We start from the raw sequence: 26,694 nt of genomic DNA, 5'->3' as shown, positions 1-26,694 counted from the left end.
GGGATGTTGGCAGACAGCACTGTTGAGAAATGCCTCACCTTGCAGAAAAGGCTATGAGGCAGTAAGTTGCCCCACTTGCTAGCCATGTTTCATTTAATAACAGCCGATGTCTCAATATCAATTAAAAGTCATCAGTCACACAGAATTCTCAATTCATGTCCCCCACTGCTCCCTGAATTTTAAGATGTTTGCTTCCTGTCAGCACTATTTTTGCTCAGTTGGATCCTGTTGGGGGCTTTTTAATGTGCTTTTCCTGTTTATTCTTTTTCCTGTTTCTCAAAATAGGAACTAAAAGATAAAGATGAACAATTGTGGCTCACTTTATAGTGACCTTTATAGAGTGAGTGTTGCGTCATCACCAAAGGCTCTCACTCCTGCAATTCCTTCATCACCCAGCAGTTAGGGGCAAATGGCCAGAGACAGGAAGGTGCTTTGAGGCTTTGGGGCTCCCCGAACCCCACCTTACCCTCACTCTGCATGCTCCTGCCCTTTATCACTGCGGTTTCCTTCACAGGAAGTGTGGTTTTCCTAAGTCTTTGACCCTTGCTCATGTAGCTCATTGTGGATAATTCACCGTTTAGCTCTATGATCATCATCAGCTTCTTCTGCTCTGCCCAGGGAAAGCATTCAGTGGCTTGGCAATGAGGGAAGGCATGGAAACGGTGAGAACAAGGAGGCAGTGAGGTTCGTAGTACAGTGGTTGTATTGGGGTATTGATGATGGGCAGCTCACGGCCGTCATGCGGACCTGGAGAGAGTTCTCCCACTCACCACATCTCAGGTCAGTGACTTGATTTTCATCTTTTCTTTGCTCATACGTGTCTCTCACGACACTGGAGATACGTCATATTTTATATGTCCTGCTTACTTGGCGGCTTGCTGGCTTCACTCACGACTGCTGATTCCACCCTTCTCCTTCCCATCATCCTTAGTTTGGTCGCCTGCCTGGATGCTGGTCAGTCAGCATTTTATTAGACCAGTTCAAGTGAATCTTTGCAGTGTACAAGAGGATGATTCCACAGCATCTCCTATTGCCCTTGTCCTGGCGTGGCACTTGCTACCGAGGAAGTTGACCTTGAGCTGGTAGCAATCCTCCTGTCCCAGTCTTCTGAGTGCTGGGATTGTAGGCTTGTGCCACCACATCTGAACTTTTTCCTTGCCTGCACACATAAGGCTATCTCTCTCTAATGCTTCTCCTTTCTTCTAATACCATCAGCGCCCACCTTCACATAGCATATGAGGACGGTTCACTTCTTAATTTAACATCTCTGGACTGTCACTGGCTATGCCATTTCTGTTCAGTTTCACAGCAGAGTTTCCATGTTTTCTTTCCTAGCTGCCTCTGATGTCTGCCATCCCATCTGCTCTTTCATATTCACTGCAGAGTTGGTTTTCTTCACCTCAGCAACAATAAGGCAAAACAATAGATGGGGAGCGGTGACCTCCAGGCTGTGAGTTCTAACAGTTATGTGGTTTGCAGTGTCGTGACCTGTTCACCCACTCAATTCCGTCCTTCCCCAAGGTGTCTTTTACTTACCTTCTGGATTGTTACTCTCTCAGTTCCCTTCCCACCGCACCAGGCAGTCCTGCCTAGCCTTCCTCCTTATCTCTCTAACCTCTGTATGATGGACAGCCGGGCATCACTCTTTCTCTTCGCCTCTTCCATATTGCCATTCACAGTGTTCCCATTTAGTTTCAAGTCCATGTACTAATAATTCTTACATATATAACCCTTCTTATATTTAAAAAAAAGGCCCTGGCTGGTTGATAGCCATGAGAGGCCTGCCCTTTTCTGAAAAGAACTGGCGGAGGAGTGGATGGGGGCAGGGGAGGAAGATGGGATGTATAGGTGAGGAACTGGAAGGAGAGAAGGGAGGAGAAACTATGGCTGGGATATAAAAAGATAAATAAGTAAATATATTAAAAATAAATGTATCTATGTCTGTGTATGGGTATGTGCGTGTGCAGACAGGTGCTCATGAAGGCCAGAATGGTTGCTATCCCACGGAGCTGGGTTAGAAGCCATTGTGAGTTGTCTGATTTCGGTGCTGCGAACTGAACCTGGGTCCTCTGCAGCAGCAGTATGAAGTCCTAACCACTGAGCTACCTATCCAGCCTCAAGTTCTGTAAGCCTTGAGCAGAGTCCTTCAACTGAACTTAATGTTCAAAGAGCCAATGCCCACCCGTGTAGCATGAATTCTAATTGATCTTAATAAAAACCCAGACTCCAGATATAGGGGTGAATGTTGGAAGATCAGAGAAGCAGAGCCACTGGTTTTCACCGCTACGAAATCCTTGGACCTAATGGGGTATCCTGTCTCTACACATACTCAGACTGAATGTCATCTCTATGAAACCTCAAACTGAATCTTAGTCCCTGTCTTCTCCTGCCTTATATTCCTCTCTCTGCCCAGCCACATCACTCCTATCTCCACTTCCCTAGTGCTGGGATTAAAGGTGTGAGCCACTACTGCTTGGCTTTGTTTCTCTTTTAGACAGATTCAATCTCCTGTAGTCTAGAATGACCTTGAATGTTCAGAGATTGGTCTGCCTCTGTCTCCCAAGTGCTGGGATTAAAGGTGTGTGTCACCACTGCCTGGCTTGCATAGCTAACTAGTGGCATAGCTCTACACTCTGATCTTCAGGCTAGTTTTATTTGTTACATCACAAATAAAATATCATTACACACTTAGATTCTTCTGGATGTCTAAAGCACCTGAAAGCTAACATGACCCATCTCTCAGTTCCCTTCACTCCACTGCCCTGCCTCTCCTCTGAGTGTGTGGAGACATCATCTTTCCAGTTTCTCAGCATAGACCCATGCCTGAACTTCGTCTGTATCTTCTGTCTTACCTCCAGGCAATTAACACAATCCTACGTTTAAAACTAATGCAATTTTGGCAACCTCACGGCATCCTTTTTTATAGCGCCACCATTTTTCCTTTTGGTGATTAGCATGGACAGACTCTTAGCTGGTTTTGCTGTGTGTGTACCTTTGTATACAAACATCTGCTGTTTATTCTTCCTCCTCTTTTTCTTCTCTTCTTTTTGGTTTTTAGAGACAGAGGGTTTCTTTGCAAAGCCTCAGATGGCTGGAACTCGTTCTGTAAACCAAGCTGGCCTTAAACTCACAGAGATCGGCCTGTCTCTGCCTCCTGAGTGCTGGGATTAAAGGCATGTGCCACTATCGCCTGAATAGTTTCTTCTTTTTAAAATGGCTTCAAACTGGCTTTCTCCCATCACATGGCATCATCAGCTCTGGCTCCCCTCCTCTCATTTCTGACTGTGGTCTTTCCAGTTGTCCTGTCCTCTCCGTCATGGCCTTTCTCCTCTCTCTCTTATCCCTCCCTAGTCCCCATCTGGAATTTCTGGTTTCCTGTGTTGGAATTGAGTCCAGGGCCTCATCATTACTGGACATTTTATTACACTAATTCACCGTCTCAACTTGCTGTCTTTTGAACGTCCACGGCATACCTTTGTTCTTCTTAGTTTAATCTCGAAATGCTGTTTCCTCACGACTCACTCCATCTCTCTGTTTAGATTTCAAGTTAAGAGGCAGGGTGTGGGGGATGTGTGCCTTTAATCCCAGCACTCTGGAGGAAGGCAGAGGCAGGTGGACCTCTGTGAGAATGAGGTCAGTTTGGCTTATATAATGAGTTCCAGGCCAGTCAGGACTACATAGTGAGGCCCTGTCTCAAAAAAACAAACATATATACAACAAAAAAGATTTCAGGTTAAATAGTCTTCCCTGATTAGATTCTCTCTGTCAGAGCTACTTTCTACCATGCATGTAGGTGGACATAGACTCACTCCCCATCTTGACCCTAACCTTGCTTTCCCTTTTCCCGGGTACTTACCACTGTATCACACACAATGTATTCCTTATTGTTGACCTTTTCTCTAACTTCCCTCCTTCTGTACATTTGATGCATTTCGATTACCCACAACAGGGCCCAGAATATAGCAGCATTCAGTAAATATTTGGTGAACAGATGAATGAAGATGGCTTATACAGTCAGCCCATGATGTGTATAATGGAATGGCTGAGCATTTCCAGGCTTTTCCTGGAACCAGCCTTTCTCACCTTGTGGTTATTCTGGGATGTTACTCTGGAGGCAGCGATGCCTAATGTCATTCTGACCCCATAGCTATAGTTATGAGTCAGGATGGAGAGCCTCAGCCAATGCTTTCATCCCCGGGAATTTGTTACTGGTACAGACAAAAGCCAAGCCTTTCAGTGGCTCTCCAACCTATCTTTCCACAGCTGCCGCAGGTCTTGTGTTCAGCCAAATGGACCAGATGTAGAGGTATCTATCAAAAGAGAGAGCAAAATGTGGACCTGACAAAAGGACAGGTGACAGATGGCCAGAGAAGCTGTATATAACTCAGCTCCCTGTTACCAGTTGCTCCTCACAGCCAAAGATTCCGGCCCCTACTGATACATTGTGAAGCACCAGTGTAGTACCGGCTGTTAATGTCGGTGGTGGGTAAACACTAACTGAATCAGAATGAGCTGTGATCATCTATATAATCTGTTCAATCTCAAAACCTTCATAAGAAACCAAATCCGGTTATGTTGCAAAACAAATGTTTTCTGAACGCTTGACATCTGGCCTCATTTGGCAAAGATGGAGGGCAGCATCATGCGGTTCAGCTAGCCCGAAAGCAAGCAGTCCAACCAACTTCTGGTCCAGCATCACTCTGATTGACTAGCTCTCCTCTTAAAACCCCGTGCATTCAGATGCAAAAGGGAAGGGTTAGATTGGGTGGCCAAGGGCTTGTTTTTCCAATCTAGATGTCCTAAATTGGGCAGCAAATGGAGGGATATTCTTTTTCTATTGATAAATAACTCAGGTGTTTAAACAGTTGTCCTTCCATATCGCTGTCGCAATTGAACTGTTTCATTTATGCAGAACATTTGGCTTCATAAGTCTTAGCGGGAATAAGATGTGTCTCCCGCTATACACGCTGAAACCCCAGTTGTGTTTCTCTTTCCTCTGTCTGGAACCAAGTAACATGACAGCAGCTCAGGCTCTCAGACCCAGCCACCAAGACTGAATTAGGAGTTTATGAGCCAAACAGCAGAAGCAGCCAAGAACCCATTCTCTCTGCAGGTGGCTGCAGCAGCTGCTGCAATCTACGCTGCATCTGGGATCTCTCAGGTTCAAGCTGAAGGTAAAGTGGTGGCAGCATGGCAGCCAGCGCTTGGGGAGGGAGCCTCTGCTTCTGCTACTTCCACAGGGAAATGTCTCGTCATTCTGAGACAAGCAGCTATCTTTGCCAGTAACTCCCCATTATTCAAATCAAAAGCTTGGTTTGGAAGGCCAGATTCAACATGTGCAGGAGAATCTTAGGACGGAATCCTCACCCCAGTCAGTGTGTAGAGATGAAGTGAATGTTGCCAAAGGCTCCTCTAATGCCCCGGAATCTGTCACGGACACAGGAAGAATACAGGAATATCAGAATCAGAGTGAACCTGAGAGACAAGGATGCTGGTATCCTAATATTTCAGAAACCATCTCACCTGTAAGGGGAAATAATTGGTGGAGCACCACTCAGGTAGGTCCAGATTAGAATGGCCTGTGGATAAATCTGTGGGGCATTTTCTTGGTTGTCAAGACCCACAGTGGTGAATCTGTCACACCCTGACTAGAGGTCAGAGAGTTCGAGCTTGTTTTGCTCCTTCAGAGTTGTTGACAAGTGACTACAAACCAAGAAGTCTTGACCTAGAGAGGTTAATTAGTATTTTGAGTACAGAGGTTTATCAGCTCCATTTAGTCAAAGGTCAGGATGCGCTGTTTGTTCCTTTTATCATGTTGACAAAGTTTGTTGCCTCTTCCCTCCCCTTTTGGAGTGGGGCATAAAAAGACACATGGAAAATAAAGAGGTGGTTCAGTTCCCACTGCATTTCCCTCCCAATGCTGGTCAGTGTTTCCTCTCTTATTTCACTATTATCTCTTTTCCTTTTTTCGTTTAATAATTCTAATCCTCACGCTCCAACCCTGGACTGTGTGACTCTGGTTGAGGCTGGTCCTTGACAATTGTTGGTGTGGGAGGGCCCAGGCCACGTGGGTGGTGTCACCCCTGGGCAGGAGGTTCTGGGAAGTATAAGAATGGTAGAATTGTAAGGCCAAGAAGCAAGCTGGTAAACAGCATTCCTTCATTGTCTCTGACTTAGTTCCTGCCTTCAGGTTCCTGCCTTGCTTGAGTTCCTATCTTGGCTTCACCCAGTGATGGACTATGATCAGGATATGTAAGCCAAATAAACAATTTCCTCACTCAAGTTTGTTTATGTCAGTGTCTTATCACAGCAACAGAATAGACAAACAAAATAGTTTCCATGTGTTTTTCAGCCTTTTCCAGTATGTATTTAGTTATTTAGTTCTAATTATATATATATATATATGACTGTATTTACAATATAGTAATAGCCCATTGAAATAAAATGATGCAATAAACTACATAGAATTAAAGTCGACAATTGAGAAAATTTGGACCCATGGTCACATCTCTAAATTATCTTCAGGAAGACAATCAATGGTCATCATTTTCCATTTACTTTATTCCTGTTTCCATCCATCCCTGTGAACCCTCCTTACTCTCCATCGCCAGTCTTGGGAAGCTTCTCATCTCATCTCTGTTTATAGATGGCATTTTCCAGGGGCTGAAAAGATGGTTCTGTAATTAAGCGTGCCTGGTGCTCTTGCAGAGGACCAACGTTTGGTTCCCAGTTCCATTGTTAGGCAGCTTACAACTGCCAGTCCTCCCAGTTTCAGGGAATTCAGAGTATTCTCCTTCCTCTGCAGATCCCTGCGCACACATGCAGGTTCTTCTCCTGTAATCTCTAAAAAGGAAAAAAAAAAAAGCACAATTTTTTTTTGAAATTTCATATAAAAGGAATCTTATAGTATGGATTCTTTTGGGTCTGGCTTATTTCTCTCCATTTCTTTTATCATATTTGTTTTGAGATTTATCCCATTGCTGGTGTGAATGACAGTTTATTCTGTTGATAAATAAATAGCATTTCACTATACAGATAGCACAGTTTGGATCTGATTAAAAAAAACAGGCTTGTTCTAAACATCTACATACATTTTTGTATTATATAAATCTTTCAACTATTCTGGGTAAATATGTTGGCATGTGTTGGCTGGTTTATGTGCTGTAGCTTCCTCATATTAAGAAACCGTCGTACTTCATTTTCAGAGTTGTTGGACTATTACGCATTCTTTTAGCAGCATATGAAGCAATAAGCTACTCCATATCCTTGCCAATATTTGTCAGGTTCAGTCTTTTTATAGCCATTTTAATAGCTTCAATAATGGTATCATTGCGGTTTTAATTAGCATTTTCCTAGTGATTAATGATGTTGAGCATTTCTTGCCAGATATCTTCTTTGTAAAATTCGTCTTTAAATAATCTCTCCATTTAGCAAATAGGGTTGTTTATTTCATTAGTCTTAAGTTCAGAGAGTGCGTTTACTTAGTCTGTATACAGATGAGCGATGGGATCGGCAGCTTTAATGATCAACTATTTGTCTCTTTTCTCTCAACAATAGTACTTTGAGAATTCTGCCTTCATTCTGATGAGGTCTAGTTTATGAATTTTGTTCTACTTCGAGGACCTGCTTCTGATGTGTGCCAAGGAAATCACAGCTGTAGTTCAAGGCTATGGGGCATTTTTTTTCCCTGAAAGTTTGATAGTTTTAAGTTTTACATTCAGGTCTGTGATCCATCTTGATGTAACTTTTTCTAGTGTATTTTTCTATTTTGTCTGTGGATATCCAATTCTTGTACCACTGGTCAGAGAGACTATCTTTCTCTATGAATTACCTTGTCTCCTGTGTCAAAAATCAATTGCTCAGAACCCCATCTACTTGATTCTGGACTCTCTACTGTGCCATGTTTTCTATTGATTGATCTTCCTACTATGCCTACAGTTTTGATTTTTGTAACTATAATTTGTTCTGAAGTCAAGTTGTCTAAGGTCAACTTTGCTGCTGGTCAAAGATTCAAGTATTTTTATTTAAGACGCTCGGGTCCTTCCTTTGCATTTCCTTGAGAGTTAGCATGCTGTTTTTTTTTTAATAAGTAAAATAAATTAACATAAAAAATTCTCCTGTATATTGACATAGAGTTCGTATAGTTTATATATCAATTCGTGGAGAATTAACAGTGAACATAGTAAGGTTTCGATTACTCATGTCTTCTTTTATTTTTCTCAGTAATATTTTCTATTTTCCAGGATAAAAGCTTTGAATATCCTTTATGAGTTCATTCTTAAGCATTTGGTGGCTGCTGATGTCCTTACACACAGTCCTATACTTTGCAATTCTGTTTCTGGATGTGGTTATATAGCACACTGAGATGCTCACATAGGCTGGAATCTTCCAAAACTATGCATTGTTTTCAGGGATGGCCTTCTACACAATGAGAAATAGCCTCTGCAGTTTACAGAAATGGCTGTTGAATCATGTATGCTAGCAGTTTATCAAGATTATTATTATTCTCTTAAAAACTTTATTGATGTGGTGATTTTCATAGGTTTAATATTAAAATGTTAAACGGTCCTCCATGTGTGGAGTATGCTCACTTAATGATGATGAACACCTTTTAAAGTTACCATTAATTTCAATTTCCTGAAATAACGTTTAGAGTTTCTGAACCTAGGTTAACGAAGGATATGTCTATGTTTTCTATACACAACATGACATTGTTTAGTTTTGATATCAGAATACCAAAGACTGGCCTTACAGAACAGTGCTCAGAAATGGTCCTCTCTCTCCACTTTTCTGAAGAGTTTTTATAAATTATTGTAAAGTCTTTTGTTTGTTTTAAATAATATTTTAATAATTCTTCGAGAATGTCATAGCTTGTCTTTTTGATCATGTTCTCCCTTTCTTCTCTCCCCCAGCTCCTCCTAGATCCTCCCTACTCATCTAACTTTCAGTTTTCTCCTCCCTCCTCCTCCTCTTTCCCTTCTCTTCTTTTTTTCTAGTAATTTGTGAATCTGTTTACTTGAATATATTTTCCTGCTTTATTTGAGTTTCTTCAGAGTGAATGGCTTACCGTAAGGGCTCAGTCCCCAATTACAGTCAGAGAGAAAGAGAGAGAGAGCTTAATAGTGACAATGCCAAACTGTATAAGATATAGGCATACACTAAAATTAAGTTCCCTGTGTATCAGCAAGTGTCATCAAACAAAATGTCAAAGCTAGTGTGAATGTGTTATGAAGTTAAAAATTGATTAGGCTAATTATGGAAAGAGTAATTTTTCTCTTTTAGGTGTTAGAAATGATTTCTCTTTAATAAAGGGTTTCTTTGCTTGCCAGCCCCTTTGGGAAGCTGATTTCCATTTTGTTCAGTTGGAGTAATTCTTTCAACTAGGAGCTATTTGGAAATGTGTTATTTAGCTTCCAAACATTTTTGTTATTGTTTTCTTATTTCATTGTGATGTGGTCAAAGATCACTTTCTCTCACTCTTAATTTTTAAATTTTAATTAAAATATAATTTCATCATTTCACTCCTTTCCTTTTCTTTATCTCCTCCAAGCCTATCCCTGTCAATTCCCTCCAAACCTCTCCCATGTCTACCTTACTCCCTCTCAAAGCCATGGCCTATTTGTCTTTATTATTGTTTCACACACACACATGCGTGTGCACGCACACATGTGCGCGCACACACACACCATATAAATATAAAACTACAGTCTTCCAATTCTGATTAGTGTTGCATGTTTGTAAATGATTTCAAGCCTGACCACTTGATATGGTGTTGCCAATCAGCCTTGGGGAAGACCAAGTTTCCCTTCTTAGTAGTCATTAGTAGTCTGTAGTTCTCTGTTGAGGGATAGGGCCACACGAGATTTCCTCCTTTTGTGTCAGCATGTATATTGTCATTGTATGTTTCAGGTCTTGTTTAAACAGCCATATTGTCACAGTATCATGAATGAAGCTTCCCTGCCATTTCTAGGAGACACAGTCTCACTGCAGATTTCCTGGTCCTCTGGCTCTTACAGTCTTTTCACCCCCTTTTCTGTGATTTTCCCAGACCCATAGGGGCAGCAGTGGTGTTGTAGTTGAACCCACTGGGTCTAGGTACCTCATGGTTAGTTTCCTCTGCATTTTGACCAGTTGTTGTCTGTGATAGTCTACTACTGCTACAAATTGAAGCCACTTAGATAAGGGGTGAGCGTTACATTTCTCTGTGAGTATAAGGATACATATTTAGAATAAAGTTAGGAATTATGCTCTCTAGTAAAGTGGAAGTAGAAGGCTCTCCTCTAAAATCCGTGACTTCGTGAGCCCTTAGTAGCTTGTATGTATTTACATTGCACAAGGCTTGATTTTCCTCCTCTTGAGTGGGTCTTAAAATCCAATCAGACAGCTGTTGGTTACTGTCCAGATGTGAGTACCACTAGTGCATCTTCAGTTGTATTGGTTATATTGGCAGTTCACATGCATCATAGATAGTTAGAACTATTGACTGCTTTCTGCCTGTGGCAGTATAGCAACTTCTGGTATGAAATCTAGTTGTCAGGAAGGACTCTTTCAGATCAATGGCAGCTTAAATCTTTGCAGTCCTGTGTTCAAAGGACAAGATGAAAAACCACACAGTATAATTTAAATCCCCTTAAATTTATTGAGAATATCAGGTACAAGAATATTGATTTATTTGGAAAATATCCCACTTGTATTTTGAGAAGAATATGAATCTTAGGGCTTCCGTTGCTGTGATAAAATACCATGACCAAAGAATCTTGGGAAGGAAAGATGTATTTCTGCTCACTCCATCTCTGAGGGAAGTCAGGGCAGGAACCTACAGGTGGGAACTCAAGCAGAGACCATGGAGGAATTCTGCTTACTGGCTTGCTCTTCATGGCTTGCTCAACTTGCTCTTATACCATCTAGGAGCACCTTCCCAGAGGTGGTACTGCCCACAATGGGATGGGTCCTCCCACATCAAACATTAATTAGGTAATACCCCGCAGACTTTCCTATAGGCCAGTTTTATGGAGTCATTTTCTCAATTGAGATTCTCTCTTCCCAAATGACGCCAGCTGGTACGAATTGACATCAAACTAGCCAGCACAAAGCATATTCTGAAGCTTTTGCTGAGTAGCATGTTCTAACAAATTCAGCTAAGTTGAATCTTTCAGTTGTATTTTTAAAGTCTTTAACATTTATGTGCCTACGTGGGACTATGTTGGGGGTATGTTTGTGTGAGTTCAGGTAACTGTGGAAGCCAGAAGAGGGTTTTAAATCCCTTGGAGCTGGAGTTACAAGCGCTCCTAACTATTAATCCATCTCTCTACCTGCCTTACTAAGTTTTCATAAGCCTTTCTAGTATTTATTGAGAGAAAAATATTAAAATCTTAAGCTCTTATGAACTATCAGTTTTTCAGCTATTCTGTTAAGTACATAAATGTTAGGGTTGATACCCCCACTTAATGAATTAGCGCTTTCTTATTGGAAAATGATTCCTTTTTGGAATATTGCTTGTCCCCCAAACTTTCCAGTCTGCCAGTAATCAATCTGTATTTTCTAGACCTTTATTTTTAATCTGTTTGTTTTTAATTTGAAGGTGCTTCTTTTTCATAGTGTTTGGTTTGATCCTGTTTGTAAAATACAATTGGATGGTGTGTGCTTTTAATTTGCTCTTTTGCTATTTATGTCTGATGTGATTTTTTATACGATTAGATGTAGCCTACGATTTTAGCATTTTACTTTACTTCTTTGTTTACCATATAGCTTTTGTCCCTCCTCTTGCTTTTATATCATCTTTTGGTATCCCTTCAGTTTTTTAGTATTTCGTTTCACCACATCTTTTATTGGCAAATTAGGCATAACTCTGCTATTTGATTTTAATGTCTGGTTTGGGATTTGTTATATTCATCATAAGCTTGTTTGAGTGTTTCTTTAAATCACGTCTGTATTAGTCACTCTTTCTGTTGCTGTGATAAACTCCATGGCCAAGGAAACCTATAGCCCGATGAACTGACTTTGTCTTATGGCTCCAGAGAGATAAGGTGGGAAGTCCACGAGGGTGGGAAGGCCCAGCAGTAAGCAGCAGGCACGGTGGTTAGAACGAGAAGCTGGGTCATGTCCTTTACTACATGTATGAAGCAGAAAGAGTGCAAATTTGCAACGACACAAGGCTTTTTAACACTTAAAGCTCATCCCTAGCTACATCTTCTCACAAGGTCACACCTCCTACGTTTCCCCAAATAGCACCAACACCTGAGGATCAAGTGTTTGAAATATGTGAGCCTGTGGGGGACTCTTTATTCAAAGCACCACGATGTTATAACCATTAGCATTGCGTTATTTGAGCAACAGGATTCTCCTGCTTCTTCTCTTGGCCTTTGGGATCTCTCATACATTTAACTTTTACATATGTTTTAAACCCCGCATACATTGAAATTATTTTGATTAAAATTTAATAACCTTTAATGAGCCTTAAGAAAAATAAAAGCATTTCTGTAGTTACCCATGTTATTCTCAGTTCTGAGCTTAGAGCCTTTTTCTTCGTCATCTCCTTTAATGCAGTTTTAGTGGAAATACAGTCTTAAACCATGGTTACAATTTTTCTTCCTGTTGCGAAGGCTGCTTTATCTTACCTTGCTGTCAGTGAAACTGAAAGCCCCTGGCTCTCAAGGAAAGGTGCATTTCTGGTCATCAGCAAGTCAGCTTTGCAAAAGCAGTGCAGGGACATCTGTCCACACCTCTGCAAACTTGCCGAGCTCCTCACAGTGCGCCCGCGCTCCCCCTCCATTGGCTTCTGTAAAATGCAATGTGCCGGGAATCACTTTCATCTGTCCTTCCAACACTGAAACCTCCAAGTGAAGTTGACATGGTAATTTGGACGGCTCATCACCTCCTTAGCTCTTGGCATTACCACTGTGTTCCAGGATTTGCCAAGGTCTCAACAACTTCTGACTTTGGCTGTGGGAGCTGCAGGTGCCACGGGCAGATAGTATAACAGATGACCGCCAGGAACATGGCAAGCACGGATCAGATTTTGGAGAGGAGACTCAGTCATTTCCTTCCCTCAGCATTGGCCGGCGTATAGAATGGGAAGCTGAGTTCTACAGCTGATTTAAGTGGGCCAGGTGCCTAGTGCCAGCCTGTTCACACTTGCTGGATGTTTTCTCTCTGCCAGCATTGCCAGGAAAGCTTGTTCTGACCTTGTGAGAAACTAGGAACTGTGCAGACATGGTGAGACTTTGGCTTGTGCCTCCCCCAAGCTGGCAGAGGAGCGTGGGTGTAGGTCAGGGTGTCTTGTGCCCATTCTGTGAGCCCCCTCAAAGTTGTGTGGTTTTCAGAGGGGCTACCAGACTCTGGCTGGCAGTTGTATCCCTACAGTTTCCAAAGAAGCTTATAGGGCTGGGTAGACATTGCCTAATGCAGAGGAGAGTTTATGCCGAAGCTGAGGGAGAGGCTGTATCAAGTTTAATTAACACTTATCAATTGGTACAGGCATGTGGCCGGGGCTGAGAGTAATTCAAAGTGTGATCCATGTCCTGGTCTTCTTCAAATCTGATGGAGACACAGGTCATAATAATAAAAGATGATCAAGTGATAATAGACAGTAATTTAAAATGACTTAATAAGGCAACATACTCATTCCACATGAAAAAGCTAATGGTGACTGCATGGAGATCAATGCACATGGAGATTGGTGATTTCCCAATGAGTCGTAATAGACATATCTTCTGAGCTTTCTTGTTTGTTTGTTTGTTTTTCTACTCTGATCTTTCAGTGGGTTAAAACCTCAGGCCCAGAAGAAACGGTGAGGCAGTTTGAAGGAGATGAAACGATGTGCTTAGGACCAGAAGAAGCCAAGTTCTTGGGGCAGAAGGAAGACGAGGAGGAGGCCGAGCCTCACTTTAGTGCTTCAATAACTGAGCATTTGTTGTGGAGCCAAAGTAATCGGTGACACAGGAGTCTTTAATCTGTCGTTTCCTGGCTGGCCTTATCTTTATCAACAAGTTATCTTACTCTCTTTAAATTTCATTTCCTTTTTCTGCAAAATAGGATGTGATTAGAACCCATCAAAGGGTTTTAACAGGATTAAATGATTTAACACATAGTAATGAGCCACGAATTAACACACAGCACTTATCTGCAGAGCATCCCCTGTTAGGGTAAATACATTGTAGACATTACCCAATCATGATGGTGGTATCCGTGTTGGGGGGCGCGGAGGGACTGTGCTCTTGAGAGCGGTCGTCTTCAAGACCTCAACAGTATCCTTTCTTTGCACATTATACCTGGCACTGAAAATTTTACAGTTACTTTGGGGTTCTGATTTAAACTTTCTGTTTTTTGCCAGTTTCACTGACTTGCTTTGTATCTCACACTCAGAAAGCCAGGATTAGTGGGTGAAACCAATTAGGGCTCGACCGGACAGAATCGAACTCACTCACTGTAATTCGTTGTCATCCTTTCGATCGCAAGTGAACTGTGCATTTCTGTTGAGGGCTCCTTACATTGGCACCTACCAGCATCTGACCACCAGCTGGAGGGGCAGCGGGAAGAGCCCGGCGTTTGACGAGGGAAACTGCTGTGGACGTCCCACATGGTTCTGGCAGTCAGCCCACACCTTGTCTGGGCCAACTCCTCTTTGGCCAGGTTTCAGGTCAGCAGAAAGTGACTCATTTTCGCTGAGCATTTGAAGAAAGCACAAGAATCACAGAGCTTTAATGAGCGTCTTTAATTGGGGGCTTTTTCTCAAGAGACAATTCGTCCTCTTGATGCCTGTCATAGGAGAAGGGAGATGAGAATCCTAATGACCCGAGCACAGCGGGGCTCCATTTCAACCAAGGCAGACTTAACTGTGGGGAGGCGATAGGATGTCAGGAAGAGGCACTTCCGGGAGAGTGGTTGCTTGAGAAGCAGAGAGGCCTGCTGTTGCTACACGAAACCAGCAGATAGGACCCCCCGCCCCTTTTATTTTGTTTGTTTGTTTTTGTTTTGTTTTTTCGAGGCAGGGTTTCTCTGTAGCTTTGGAGCCTGTCCTGGAACTAGATCTTGTAGACCAGGCTGGTCTTGAACTCACGAAGATCCGCCTGCTTCTGCCTCCCTAGTGCTGGGATTAAAGGCGTGTGCCACCACCGCCCAGCTTCAGATAGGACCCTTTATCTCTGGGCAAAGTTGTATTAGTTGTGTTTGAAGTTCTCCAAGTGACCACGTCTTTCCCGTGACTTGGCTGCCACTGCATTAAGTATCTGGCTGGCACTATCAATTCCCTCAGCACCAGCTGGAGCTACCACTAGCCACAAGGTATCGCTGAGGAAATTGTAGCTTAGAGAATATTTTCTCATCCTTTGCCCTTAATGGCCACCGATCAATGGAACCCACTGAACTTTCCCATTTACAATATCTGCGTGATACTTGAGATTTATCACGTTCTCACCGTGGGCGAGCAGTGGGTTGAGGGCGCATTAACTAACATCTTGAAATGTGGGTAGGAAGATAGGAATTGAACTTGTGAGTCTTTAAAACTTTCTTGACCTCTAAACTATCCCCCAAAACAAGAGGCTTCACATCAGAGGTCTTGGGCTCCTTGTTACATAGAGGCTTTCGTTTATGTTGGATGATACATGCTTACAGAAGTTTTCAGAGAGTGTGGATCCTTATGGTGGGGAGAACGACAACACAGAGAAGACATGAGACCTCTCTTGCATTTTCTTACTCACACGAGGCTGCTGAGGTTGTCAATTAACAATGTGGCCTAGGAGGGAAAAATAACTCAGGCCTATCAGAAAACCTGTCAAGGAGCACGGGCCATGACTAGGGTAGGCCATGCAGTCACGTGACTCTTAGCTTCTAAAGACTGTAAATCAATAAAATTGACACAATGAATTTGAGCCCAGTTTTTTCCTGGAACAGAAGGGCACAATTTATCATAAATATGAACTCTTCGAATGCTAGGCCTCCCGCAGTTTCAGTCCACAATTGATTTTTGCTACTTTGCAATGCAAAACTCTATACTATTAATTTTTCTTTTTTGTAACACAATTTTTCCCAAGTGTGAGACAAAACTCAGGGCTTCAGTGCATTCTCTACAGATAAGGGAAAGGTCACGGTGACTGATACCCAGCAGGGAGGGGATGTTGCACCAGGGACAGTAAGTGCAGCTCTGTAGTTCACTGTCAGCCTGTCAAGTGAGCATGCACCAAGCCACTTCTTCACCTTCAGAGGTTATAAACAAGACTTAGAACATTAGTATTCCCTGGATTTTGTGATTTCAAGTGGTCTCAAGGTTTGAATACCCGTGTGTGTATGTGTGTGTGTGTGTTTGTGTGTGTGTGTGTGTGTGTGTGTGTAATTATACAGCCCTCACCCAAATGATGCTGGGATACCACATAGTCCCATCATTAATAGTTGGTAATTCTGCTATGTAGGCTCCATCCTTAGCATTCTGCAGTGGTCATCAGGTCCAGATACAGGCGAGAAGAGTGAGGAACAGAGGGGATGGTGGGTAATTGTCCCATCTACCCATTCTCCCAGGGTCATGGGGACACAGCAGCAGAGCGAAGTTGGTGAGGGATACTGGATTTTGCATTCACTGCGGGGTTCTTTTCCGTCCACTTTGGCTCATTCCCTGAGCTCCAGTCCACACACCAGAGGCTGACTTTCGGAGACGGGCAGGTTCTTGCCCCTGTGAGTGCTGAGGTGGCAAGAGGCAGGCTGCTCACCCTGGGTGTGGTCCGGGTTGGGTTGGCGCTGGGTGTAGACTCTACTGAGTTGGTGGTTAATTAGAGATGATCATTCCTGGCATGCGAGGCTTTGTGATACTCTTTCTAGATAATAGGTTTGGAGGCAGCAAGGCTTGCAGCATTGACCACTGCTTAAGGGCGTATCTGAAGTGCAGCAGGATAGCAAAACTGTTTTTAAAGTTATTATTATTCCCTCATTCATTACAACCTGACCTCAGTTTCCCCTCCCTCCGCACCTTTCAGTCACTCCCTCCACCTTCCTTCTCCCGCAGATTGATTCCTCTCCTGTTTCCCTTTAAAACAAACAAACAGCAATCAACAAAAACTAAATAACACAGGACTCCAAGGGATATCTACCATAGATATCCAAGAAATATCCAAGATATACAAGAAACAATAAGACTGGGCACAACACTCATATCATGGCTCGGCTGAATGTGACAACCCAGTAGGAGGAAAATGGTCCCAACTGCAGGCAAAATCGTCAGAGGCACCACCTTCTCCCATTGCTGGGAGTCCCACAAAAACACCAAGCTACACAACCATAAATAAGGAATATGCAGAGGATCTAGCTCAAACCCATACACGGTCCGTGTTTGTCACTTCAGTCCCCTGAGTCCCTATGAGCCCTGTTTAGTTGATTCTGTGGCCCATATTCTCATGGTATCCTCAACCTCACTGGCTCCTATAATCCTTCCTTTTTGAGGGGTTCCCCTGTTTCTTCTTAGTGTTTGACTGTGGGTCTCTGTTTCCATTAGTTGCTGGATGATGCCCTTCTGATGACAATTGGGCTAGGCACCAACTGATGAGTATTGAAGAATAGTATTAGTAATCATTTCATTGACTTTTTCTTTTTGTCAGTCATGTTTGTTTCTATTCTGGGTCTCTAGGCTGCCCTGCCTCTGGTTCCTGGTCAGCCAGGCAGTGTCTGTCATGGGCTCCCTCTTGTGGCATGTGCCACAAGTTGGACCAGTCACAAGTTCTGTGCTACTATTGCCCCAGCATATCTTGCAGGCAGGACAGATTGTAGGTTGAAGGTTTTGTGCCTGGGTTGATGTTCCAGTCCCACTGCCTGGGGCCTTGCTGGTTATAGTTGATGGCCAGTTCAGGCTCCTTATCCCCCATTACTGGAAGACTTTCCTGGGGTCACTCTGATAGATTCCAGGAAGTTTCCACTGCAACGTTTCTACATTGTGCCCCAAATGTCCCCTAATTTCAGTACTCTCCCTCCTCTCCTTCCTCCTGTTTACATCCCCACTACCCCCTAGTCCACCCCCAAAACCTGTTCTATTTTCTCATCCCAAGGAGATCCATGGGTCTCCCCTTGAACCCTTCTTGTTAATGGGCCTCTCTGGGTCTGTGGATTGTAGTATGAGTGCCTTTTACTTAACAGCTAATATCCACTTATTAGTGAATACACACCATGTTTGCCTTTCTGGGTCTGGATTACATCACTCAGGCTGATCTTTTCAAGTTCTATCCATTTGCCTTCAAATTGCATGATGTCATTGTTTTTAACAGTCTTTTTGGACACAATGAAGTTTTTAATACTCCATTGTATACACTGCCATATTTTGTTTATCCATTCTTTGATTGAGGGACATCTAGGTTATTCTCACGTTCTGATTATTACAAGTAAAGCTTTGATGAACATGGTTGAGCAAGTGTCCTCATGGTAAGACAGCGCATCCTTTGCCCCAGAGTGATATAGCTAGGTCTTGAGGTAGATTGATTCTCAACTTTTTGAGGAACTACCATAATTATTTTCATAGCGGTATAGTTTCACCAGCAATGGTAGAGTGTTCCCCTTGTTCCACATCCTTGCCAGCATGAGCTGTCATTTGATCTTAGTCTTTCTTAAAGGTGCAAGGTAGAATCTCAAAGTTATTTTGATTTGCATTTCCCTGATGGTTAAGTATGTGGAACATTTCTTTAACTGTTTCTCAGTTATTTGAGATTTTCTGTTGAGAATTCTCTGTTTAGATCTCCACCAAATATTTTAATTGGGCTATTTGGTTTGTTAATTTCTAGTTTCTTATTTTTTTAATGTATTTTGGATATTGGCCCTCTGTCAGATGTGGGGTTGGTGAAAATATTTTCCCATTCTGGAGGCTACTTCCTTGTCCTATTGACAGTGTCCTTTGCCTTAAAGGTACCTTTCAGTATCATAAGGCCCCGCTTATTGATAGTAGTTCTTAGTGCTTGTAGTATGTACTAACCTTGTTCTTAGTATTCTCTTCAGGAAGTTGTCTCTTGTGCCAGTGAGTGCAGGGCTATTCTCCACTTTCTCCTCTATTAGTTTCAGTGTGTCTGGTTTTATATTGAGGTCTTTGATCCACTTGGACTTGAGTTTTGTTCGTGGTGATAGATATGGATCAATTTGCATTCTTCTACATCCTGACATCCAGTTAGATCAGCACCATTTGTTGAAGACCCATTCATTTTTCTTTTGTGTAATTTTGACTTCTTCTAAAAAATCAGATGTTCAGAAAAGTGGATTTATATCTGGGTCTTCAATTTGAATCACTGATAAGCTTGTCTGTTTTTATCCTAATACCACATGCATGAGTTTTTATGACTTTTATTTTCTGAGAGAGAAAGAAGATGTTTGCACGCATGTCCCATGGAAGGTGATGTGATGAGAAAGGGTGAGACTCTAAACCCAAGATGAGGAAGATGCTTGCCTAAAACCCTTGAAGAGACAGTGAGCATTGGTGTCCCCTCTTGGAAGTCAAGTGGTTGGAGCAGAGACTCTGTGATGACCTTCTTGTCCTCTTATTCACCTGGGAACCTGAAAATGCAAATCCGGGAGACCTGAGGCAAATGGACTGGAAACTTTGTTCAGGAACAGAACAGCTGAGGCTGAACTTGGTACTATGTGGCCCTCAAGGAGGTGCTGCAGCAGGGGACCACAGCTAGGGATGTATGGGTTCATCTAAAACACTCTGAAGGGTTAGTGATGGGACAGGGAGTGTTGTGTAGGGATGGTTGTGGGTTCCTGCATTTTATATTTATAGTGTACAAAAGCCTTAAAACAATATGGGTCAGTACAGTGCAAACATGCTATACATGGTGACATGGGCCCATGAAGTACCTAGACTGAGAGTTTGTTGCCAGTCTGGGCTGCATAGTGAGACCTTATATTAAAATACAATATGTAATTAATCAAGCAAACAATGAGATAAAGTGTAAAACACAGCAACACATAAGCCAAGGAGCACCCCTCCACACATCTCTTTCCTGCTCAGCTTGCTGATGCTTTTCCTTAGGAACATGTCTCTGCTAGCCCATTCCTGATGTCCGCTGATTTTTCAGTATGTAATTAAATGGCTATGCAGAGGAAGAGTGCATATGACACTCGGTCAATCCTAAGCCTTTTGGTTTGTGATCGGCTTGCTTTGAAACATCTTAAAATGGCCCTTTGCCACTATCTCCACATTGCAAATATCTATAATAGGTACTGCAAAACAAAGAGCCTTAAATAAGGCCAGGACCCTGGGAAGTTGGAGCTAACAACTTTGGGACTGGGAGAAAAGGCATATTTACAGCTGCCACTCTAGAAGGCTGTTTGTAGTAAGTAGCTCCAGTGACAAAAGCATTTAGGGATCGAGACCGAAAGAAGCATATCTTGCAGATGCCAGCAAAGCCGGTTTGATGGAAGATCTGACATCTTCATAGACGAAGCCATCCAGGCAGTATGATTTCTTTTCATTGCATCAAAGACTTGGAAATTATATTAGGGCTATGCAAATCTCTAACAGAAGCAAAACGTTTATTTCCATAGTGGTATTTGTTTATAAACCCTAAATATATATCAATTATATTATTTATTACATTATATTTATTAATATATTGCATTAGTTAATCAATATTCCTGACTTGATTTTTTTTGTCGCCTCATTATGTATCAAGCATCATGTTGTAAAAATTTCTCAAGTCATTGATCTCAAATCCAATTGTAGCAGGGGCATTTTTCTCTGCCACTGCAGATATAGTTGTTGAAGTTTGAGGGGCCCCCACTAAATGTCGCTCTGTTAGTTCATTTTGCTTCTGAACTAGAAGGAAAATGAAGCTCAGGAGAAAAGCAAACCAGAGGCCAATACATTTCTTCATTATCAGTGCAGATGTCAGATGCGTTATATTTCAGTGCAGCAGAGTTTCTACGCATGGGCTAGCAAACTTTCTCATACTGATTTCCAGATGTGGAGTTCACTGTCCCCCTCCATTGAAAGGGCCTGCACACTTGAGAGCATCTACAGAGAAAGAGGAGAATGCAGTCTTCCTGCAGAAAGATTTCAAAATGGCAAAAGGGGGATGAAACACCAGCATGGCTCAAGTTCCTGGTTTAGTCCCTGATGGTCACATGGCCTCTTCTACCTCATGAAGAATAAGGAAATAAGTTGAAAGTGAGGTTTTGTGAGCCAAAGTTCCTCCCCCCAGGAGACAGAGTAGAAGATGTTCTCCCTCCCCTGTTCCCACAGCAGCAGCCCTAAGAAACAAGCTGGAGCTACCGAAGTAGGTACATTTTTTTTTTTTCCACATGAGAGAATCATCTGAAGACTGGATAAAAGCAATAAAAGCCCTCTCCCTTGGCTCCTAAACTCGAACCACAGACATGGGCCCCTTTGTTCTTTCCATTCCTCTTTGAAGCGCTGTCTCCATTTCCCCGTCTGTACATCTTGGCCTCAGGATTCCCTTTATCATTAAAATAATCATTTGATGAGAAGTGTCGGGTAGATACGACACATTTCAGGAAGTGATCCTGACAGAAGTGAATCTTTTCGATTCCGGGATTTTTTTTAGATTTAAAAATTTTATATTATGCTTCTGGGTATTTTGTCTACATGCATGTTTGTAGGCATGTACATCCCATTCGTGCCTGGTACCTACAGAGGTCAGAAGAGGGCATCAGCTGGACCTGCAGATAATTGTGAACTACCATATTTGTGACAGGAATTGAGCTGGGTCCTTTGCAAGAGTAATGTGCAATTGAGCAATCTCATCAACCTCAGAATGAGTCATTCAAGTAGGTTATTTTTCTTAGGATCCGTGACCAGTCTATCATTCAATCCCACATTAGTGTATCGTGTATCTTCTTTATATCATGTGTGTGTGCGTGTGTGTGTGTGTGAGAGAGAGGGGGGGGGAAGAGAGAGAGAGAGAGAGAGAGAGAGAGAGAGAGAGAGAGGGAGAGAGAGAGAGAGGCAGACAGATGGAAGAAACAGACAGACAGTGAGTCCCTAACTTACTCAAGAACTCTCTGGCTTGCTTCAAATTTGCTGAACTTATGTATCTATTCTCCAACAAGAAGAAGGGAGTGTCTGTCTGTCTATGTATGTATGTATGTATGTATCTGTCTATCTATCTATCTATTAATTCTTTACATAAAGAATAGTCTTATGTATCATAAACTTAAACTTACACTTCATACCTAGCTCCATATTTGTAAAACGAAGCACAGCATTCACACATGCAGAAAAGCTTGTCAGCATCCTAGAGGGAGGCAGCCTAGTCCATCAGAGAGCAGGCCCAGTTTCAACCAGCCCTGCAATTCTGAGAAGGGAGTTCAACCTCTTTGCTTCTAGTTTCTATCTTCTGTAACATTATCACAATAGTGGTTGTTATTGATTATGTTTGAGGTCGATGGGTAGTAGTTACTGGTTTGAACATTCTTTAGAACACTAAGATTGAACATTGTACATTTTTTTTCATATAAAAATTCTAACATCCAAGTAAGCTAATAGCCCATTTTAATACTTTCTCTAGCACCCCATCTCAGATGTAACACTACGTTGTTACACCTTTGTGGATTTGCCAGTATAATAGTATTCTTTCTAACCATTGGATTCTACTGATATATAGTTCTCAGATCTGACTTTTACAGGTAATACAATTCAGAGTTTGGAATCTCCTTTTATGTTATGAGATTTCTCCATCAGTAAACAGAGACTTGCTATGAATGTAATGTAGTCTACAAAGTGCACTTTAGGCTGCTCTCAACATTCGCTGTCAGAAACAATGCTATGTTACAAATACCAGCACATTCTAGCTTACATGCGCATGTCAGTATTCCTTAGAAGAGAGGCGCCCAGAGTGGGAATGTTGTTCCAAGGGCATACATATTTAAATGTTGATAGACCATTTAATGAGGAGGATTTCAGAAATGATGTTAAGAAATTCAGTGGAACGCAGTCCCCACTTAATGCTTCCTGGTTGTTGAAATCACTTCTTGGCATTTTCTTTGGATACTCTATTAATCTTTCAAAGTAACATGTAAAGCATAGCTCTCAGTTTCCATACACCCCTTTCCCACTCTTCCCGATGTCATAAAATAATGACACTAGCATCCCTGTTCTTAGTCACCAAGGCACATGTGTCCTCTAACTCCACTTTTTTATCCTTCATGACCATCCTCCCTTAAAGGTTCATTCTACTTTCAAAATATAACTTATCCTTCATGAGCACACTACCTTAAAGGTTCATTTTACTTTCAAAATATAACTGGAATTCATTCACTTTGAGTCCATATCACCATCTCACTGCTTTATCTCTTGCAATAATTTTCTAACAAATATCACAGCTTCTATCCACTTCCCATTGCCAACTAAAACCTTTTCTTCTATATAACCAGAGCAGTATCTTTGAAATGGGACTTTGACTGTATGACTTCCTGTATGTCAATTCCTCAATGATTCTCAGTTTCACTAAAATAGGATAGAAAATACTTGTGGACTTGGATGTCCTCAGCTTTCTAACCTCGCCACTTCCCATCTCCTGGCTGTTCTTGTGATTCAATGGTCTGGACTTCAAATCCCATTCCTCCCTCAAAGCCTTCGTGCTTCTGCTCTGCCTACCTGGGATTTTTTTCCCCCTGAGCATTGAATGACAGGTCCCTTTTTATTCATTAGTTCATTCTTCATGTCTTCTCTTCAGAGATGCTTCTCTTTTCCTGTCCATCTCTAGTAAGTAACCCCACTTCCCTGTGCCAGCTACTCTTGGCCACATTGCTCTACTGGCCAGAAGCCAAAAGTCTACGTAAGTTTTGTTTACTTGTTAATTACTGTTCTCTCTTATAATGTAAATGTGAAGTGTCCCATGTAAACACATGTTTAGACACCTGACTCCAGGCTGGTAGTGCTGTTTTGAGACATTGTGATGCCTTGTGATGTCTAGTCGGAGAAAGAGGGTGACTGGGAGTGGGTAGACTTTCTGAATTATAGCCTGGCCCTAGCTCTAGCCAGAGCTGCTCAGATGTGAACAAGTAACCTCCTCTTCCCGCTGCAGAGCTGAGAGCTGCCCCTGACCTCTCTATGATAGACTGCACTTTCACACTATGAGTGAAAACAGCCTTTCCTCCAACAGATACATTTGTCAGATGTTCTGTCATGGCAACACAGAAAGCAAGAATACACTCTTGTGGAAGGGAAGCTCTGACAAAAATCGCCTGTCTTTCTTCCCATCCCTTAATTACAGTGAATGCTCAACTGTCACATGACAACTGGGGAATGGAAAGCTTTCCTGTGGAGGCTGTACCTCATAAAGGAGAGGCCTCATAAAGGAGAGCAGAGGGAAGGACCAGGACCAGGACCAGAGAGAGTGGGGGCCATGTCTAAGGACAGTTGCATGGCAGATAAACCACGCAAGGACAGGAAACCACATCTTGTCAGGTGGCAGACAGGCTACAAGGAATTTACCCTTTGGGTCCTCCTGTTGCTTCCTCTACCATGTCAATCCAGAAACTAACACATGGGAGTCGGCTTCAAACACCCAGGGTTTGACATTTTCTAGAGCTTCATTTGTTTGAAAGTGGCTCTTGGCATATTTGCTTTGTCTTACTTTTGTAAAAGCTTACTAACTTTAAATTCGCAATTTTTTTATTTGACCATTTGATCATTTAGAGTAGGAAGAACTTAAAAAGTAGTATATCCATAGTGACCTATTACCATTTTCTCTAAGTCAGCACAAGTACAGATTTCTCTAAACTTTTAAAAAAAGTCAAAATGCTTTTGGAGCTATTATAGTAAGTGATGATCTCATTAATTTTTATAGTACCCTGAGTTACTTATTTTTCCTTAAGGGAAGTGCATACTCTCTTCACTTTAAGGTATTTTTAGGTATTATGAAGCGTGTAATTTCATATATATATATATATATATATATATATATATATATATATATAGAGAGAGAGAGAGAGAGAGAGAGAGAGACTCCATTTGTCCGCTTTCCAGTAATTTTAAGTCCATGCTTTATACCTGGAGAAATAAAAGACATTTAAAGATGAGGGGTGATTTACTTGCAGCATTTCGTCTCCCGGAGTGGAGGCTAAGGAAGGCCTCTGAGTTCCAGCATCTATTGGTTGCCATGGCACCTGTCATTAATCAGGAAGAGGAAGGGCCTGCTTGTCCTGCTAGTAGGAGGCACAGCTCACAGCAAGCATTAGAAGATTCAGAATTGCTAAACACAAAGCTTTTTGTCCCTTAAGGTAAGAAACTGACTCACACCTGTTCACCTATTCCAGAAGGTTGGAAATAGATGTTGTCTGAGCAACCTGGTGATCTTTTGCTATTCTATGGAGCCAGGATTCACCTGAAACCCCCCAAATCCTGAGCTCTGTTTTTCCACCTCCTAGAACTATCCTTATGAAAGAGGTCCTATGGACTTTGCATCCTTAATCAACAGAATTCATCCTTGTGCTCATTACAGATCCTCCCAGGTCTTTCCCCTGAACTCTATTTATCAGTCAAAAGAACTCATTCTCATTGTGAAGGTCACAGGTACTTTGCTACTTTGCAAGGGAGTTTTGATGTTGCCATCCATGAAACTTGGCTATGATCATTGTCCCATGGAAACTTCCCCCCAAAGGTTTACTGTGCTTAGCTGTGTAAGAAAAATACACCATGAGATCAGACTCTGGCTGTTTCTGCCCCAGCACCTGTTAGAGTGGTACTGACCGAGCATCTTGCCTGACTTTGCACGGATCCTGGATGGCTGTGCCACTTGTAGGGACCCTGACACCTGCCAATCGCCCAGTTTGCCGCTGTGCCCTGGAGTTTGTGGAGAAATGCTAGGATGATGTGTTTTGCTATTCAAATTGAAACAGAGAGGAACATGTGTCTTTTTTTTTTAAGTCGTTTTTCAAGAGTATTGACCTGCAACTGAGACACCTGTCTTTATGAGATTTGTTGCTGAGGCTGATACAGGGAGACTCTTCATGCAGGACAATTTTGTTATTGTTGCATGAATTAGCATGAATAAGACATTCTTTAAAATATCATCCTGTGATCAACTATATGAATATATGAGCTTTCAAACTATTGAGCCCAAACTGCAGTTTTTTTTCTTATGCCCACATTTTTTCCTTGTGGCTAACACATCCCTTCTAGCAGAGGATTGTGATCTGTGAGTCTACCCCTAAGTAAATAACCCTCTATTATACCCAATTCTGAGCTAGTGTGGGATTTCTTTTAAGCATCCTTCTTCAATGGTGTTTTCTAGGAACTCACCGATCAGCAAAAGCAAAAACTACACTCCTACTTTTATTGTGGTAGCTAACAATAATCATTAAATTATTTATATAGCAAAGCTATGTCTTATTAGTGATTGACAGTTATGTATGATTTTGGTCAGTTAAACCAACACTAATTTTGAAGTGTAAGTACTTAATTGTCTATTGACATTAAAATATGCCATGAACTCATTCAACAGAAACTTACTATTTTCATAGTTCTAGGAGACAAGTTGCAGGCTAAAATAAAGGGATCATCTGGGCTGTTTTTTTTTTTTTCAAGGGGTTTTAGTTGAGAACCATTTCATGTATTCCCAGGCTTCTACAACTCTCTGCTTTCCTTAGCTCATGATGGCTTTTCAGTAACAGCATCACTTCTCCCCGATTCTGTCTTCACAGCTTCCTCTGAATCTGGCTCTCCAGGCTCCTTCTGGAAAAAGAACAAAAAATAAAATTTAAAACCTCTTA

The 26,694-nt window shown here is 42.0% G+C and overlaps 1 long non-coding RNA gene across 1 annotated transcript in view; it reads left to right on the top strand.

The window, feature by feature from the left end:
• The first annotated feature begins 409 nt into the window (after nt 1–409).
• LOC126512258 (uncharacterized) overlaps nt 410–26,694 on the top strand; it is a 128,330-nt gene continuing 102,045 nt past the window's right edge. The window contains exon 1 of the long non-coding RNA XR_007594970.1: nt 410–780. This is a non-coding gene — a long non-coding RNA (uncharacterized lncRNA). The remainder of the gene's footprint in view (nt 781–26,694) is intronic.

This window comes from Alexandromys fortis, unplaced genomic scaffold (genome assembly GCF_014885135.2).
Source record: "Alexandromys fortis isolate MF-2015 unplaced genomic scaffold, M_Fortis_MF-2015_v1.1 scaffold_100_1_3062724, whole genome shotgun sequence".
NCBI classification, from domain to species: domain Eukaryota; kingdom Metazoa; phylum Chordata; class Mammalia; order Rodentia; family Cricetidae; genus Alexandromys; species Alexandromys fortis.
The sequence above is the reverse complement of the archived record's forward strand: the minus strand, read 5'-3'. Positions and strand labels throughout refer to the sequence as shown.